Source organism: Mus caroli, chromosome X, assembly GCF_900094665.2.
Source record: "Mus caroli chromosome X, CAROLI_EIJ_v1.1, whole genome shotgun sequence".
Classification (NCBI taxonomy): Eukaryota; Metazoa; Chordata; class Mammalia; order Rodentia; family Muridae; genus Mus; species Mus caroli.
The window spans coordinates 41,384,698-41,388,469 of NC_034589.1; the positions used below are offsets into that span (position 1 = coordinate 41,384,698).

The 3,772-nt window shown below is 41.7% G+C and overlaps 1 pseudogene; it reads right to left on the minus strand.

Annotated features, from left to right (window-relative positions):
• Window positions 1-7: 7 nt before the first annotated feature.
• On the minus strand, window positions 8-662 carry LOC110287358 (annotated as a pseudogene).
• Between the last annotated feature and the right edge of the window lie 3,110 nt (window positions 663-3,772).

Genomic DNA, 3,772 nt, shown 5'->3' on the forward strand with positions numbered 1-3,772 from the left:
CTTCTGCAGCTTAGCGGGACGTTTCCTGTCTAGTGCTGGGTGAGAAGGGTTGCTAGTCTGCTCCACCCTGGCTTGTTAGAGAGCAGGAGCCATCCTGCCTATTCTGGTCCTTTCAGCATAGCCTTCACAACACTAATCAGTTCATGGAACTCTCTGTTCTGAAAGTGACCACGGTCAGTGAATTTGTACAATTTGGCGTCCAGCCTATCTGCCACTTCTTGTTGTTCCTCCCAGGGAAGGAAAGGGTCATCGGTAGAGCCAAACTGTACAATGTGAGGGCAGTTGGCCTTGATCTTCTCCCACTGCCAGGGGCGGCTGAAGTACCCATTTGCACACTCATTTTCATCTCCCAAGTCTGATGTGTATGCAGACACCAATACGAGAGCATATACCTGATGTGTCTCTGCATACCTCATGGCTGCGATGGCCCCGGAACTGTGGCCTATGATGATAATGGTCTTCTCGTCACAGTGCAGCTCTGTCTCCATGAAGGGCAGCCAGATGCTCTCTCGAGCTGTAATTGGGTCAGGCATGTTTTTAGCCAAACACTGGAAACCAGGAATCTGCTCCAGCCCCTTTCTCACCCAGCCGTTCCAGCCGTGGGTGGCCACATCCCCGCCTCTGTTCCCGGGAACAATCACTGCCTTGTTAGGGGACGCCATGAATGTAGACGTGGGAGCTAATTTTACCTTTGTTATTTCTCCCCTATTTATTCTGGGGAAGATACTCCCTATATTGAGAATGGCAAAATTGAGAATGGGTTGTGAGAATGGCAGAATGAAGGCTACATAAATTGTAAAAGATTGCATGGGTGTTACTGGCTTTTAGTATCTATTAGTCATATGAATACAATAGAAATGTACATCTGAGTGGTACCCAAAACGTTGGTAATTAGGGCAAAAAGAAAAATATCACATGTTTTCTTTTATGTAGCATCTATCTTTAACCCCTCCTTCTCTCTTTCTCTCTCTGTGTGTATGTGTGTGTTTGTGTGTGCGTGCGTGCACGTTTTGTGTGTGTTTGGGAGAAAGAGGATGAGCTGGAAGGAGAGGGTAAATAAGGGAGGGGCTCGGAGATGAATAGGAGCAAAGTGCAATGATGTACATGTCTGAAAATGTCACAGTGCAAACCAATGTTTTGTATATCAAAAATTATTGATAGAAAAAAATCAATGTAAAATACTAGCTAGTGTGCACATCAGTGGTTGTCACAGTTTCAATTCAAGTTGTGTCAGAAACATCTGCATGGTCTGAAAGATCGTTAGAAATGTGCAGTTCCAGGCCTTGCACAGGAACTGAAGCTGAGTGCATTTTAACAGAGTCTTCAGGTGATCTGTGTACATACGAACCTTTTTCTTGTTTTCCTTTGGTCTCAGGTGACTGGTCATATTGGTTTCTCTTTTTGGTATTGTAACACATTACCACAGACTTAATGATTTATAATAAAACAAATCTGGGGCTGGAGAGATAGCTCAGCATTTTAAGATCAACTGTTAACTTTTTAGGGTACTGGAGTTATGTTCCTAGTACCAGTGTTGGGCAGTTCGTAACTATCTGTAAGTCTAGCTCCAGGAGATTAAACACTGTCTTCTGGCCGACTTAGATACCTATACCTACACATACATTCATACACATAAATGAAAATGAAATTAATATTTAATACAACAAACCCAATTTATTATCTTTTCATGGGCTGGAGATGTAGCTCAGTTGATAGAACTCTAGCCTAGTGTGTGTTCAGTCCTCAGTTAGATCTCCATACTCCATAAAACTGGATGTGGTGGTACTCGCCTTTAAGCGTAGCACTTGAGAAGTAGAAACAGGAGGATCAAAAGTTCAAGGTCATTCTTGGTTACTTAGTGAGTTCAAGGCCAGCCTGGGCAACATGAGATCCTGTTCCAAAATAACAGCAGCATAGCAACTCACAAATCTATTATTTTCTCAAGGCCAGAAATCTGGGTTGAGTCTTACAGGGCTCAACCCAGGTGTCAGGCTGTGTTCCTTCTGTAGGTGTTTACTGCTTTAGTTGTCTATGTGAACCTGGAAGAGTTGAGCCTAAAAACTAACTGGACTGAAGTCTCATGCACAAGGGAACTTTATTCAGAGCATCAGACAATTTATACTCTGAGAGTTAAGAAGGATCACATGAATAAAGTGTGTAATCACAAGGGCAAGTCACATGGGGCAGAACCATGGATTTTTTTTTCCACAGTGGCCTATGAATAACAAGGAACCTCACTCCTATCTGATATACCTTGGGGGTTGGTCAAACGACCCTTTCACATATCAGATGTCCTACGTACCAGATATTTACTATTTGTAACAGTAGCAAAATTACAGTTATGAAGTAGAAATGAAAAAAATGTTATGATTGGGGGGGCTCACCACAACATGATGAATGGTATTAAAGGGTCACAGCCTTAGGAAGGTTGAGAACCACTGCTCTGGACAAATCAAGATAATCTTTCATGTCATGATATTTAATTTGGCCTGCAGGAGACATGTGCGGCAGCAGCTGCAGCTAGACTCCTAGCTGGACCATCTCCTCTTACTCATTCTATGAAGGCACTTTATTCATGAGAGGGCTGTGGCTAGTCCTTAACAATTTTGCCACTCTGGAGCAGGCTGAGGGCTCTTGGAGGTTAGTGGAGTGTCCATAAAGCAAACATAGTGAGGTTGAGTAAGAGGAATTATTCCTTGGTCAAATTCACAACCAGGATTTCAAATGGTGGTGATTGTTGGCTGTCACCAAAGATGTGATATAGCAGCTCATTCAGTCTGAGGGCATAGCACCCATGAGTACTATTATTATTATTATTATTACTATTACTATTAGTTGTTGTGGTGGTGGCACACATTTTAAACAGGAATGGTAGTGAAGGAGAAGGCAGGTTTTAAGAGAGCTTGCTGTCATACTTAGGCCTCTAAAGAAAAGCTCTAGGGTAGTAGTCAGAATAAGCTACATCTGGCATCCTATGATGCCTAAACCAGCCATCTACATTCCAGGATTTAGCTGCATCTTGCTCAAGAACAAAGTTAGTAGTGATATTTTAGTGTCTTTCCCTGGTATGTATGTTAGTATGAAATACTTATTCAGCAATGTGAAAAAAAAACTGGATGGACTTGTATGTATTGTTATTGACATCCAAGACCTATTATTGATTGGCATATTAAGTCACAGCAATATGTAAAGCCTTGATCCATTTATGAAAAAAACCTCCAAAACACAAAATATATACACATATGAATTTACAAAATACACTGAAAGGAGACTCAACAGATGTAGTATGATAACTTTGAGAAGGAAGAGGCAGGTAGAATTGGTGGGAAATGAAAAAAAAACATTTAAAATTTGTATTACATTCATTATGGAGGTCAAACAACAACTTGCAGGAGTCAGCTTTTATTCTACCATGTGTGTTTGGGGGATCAGATACCTTTATCGGCAGAGCCATCTTGCCAGCCCTCCTCCCAAAGACTCTTTACAATTATCATTTGCTTATGTGAGAGTGCATGTGCACATGTATATGGAGGTCAGAGGACAACTTTGTGGAAGTCCCTTCTTTCTTCCTACCATGTTGGCCTTGGGACTGGAACCTGTATCCTCAGGCTTGGCAGTAAGCCCACTGAGCTATCATGATTTACTTTGACTGCTTCTCATTTGATACATGTTTACAGTGAGACTGTTTGTGCAACTTGAAAGGGAAATCCTCCTCCAAACGCCTCTCAAGGTCAATCTATATACAGTATATAAAATATACACAGTCAATCTA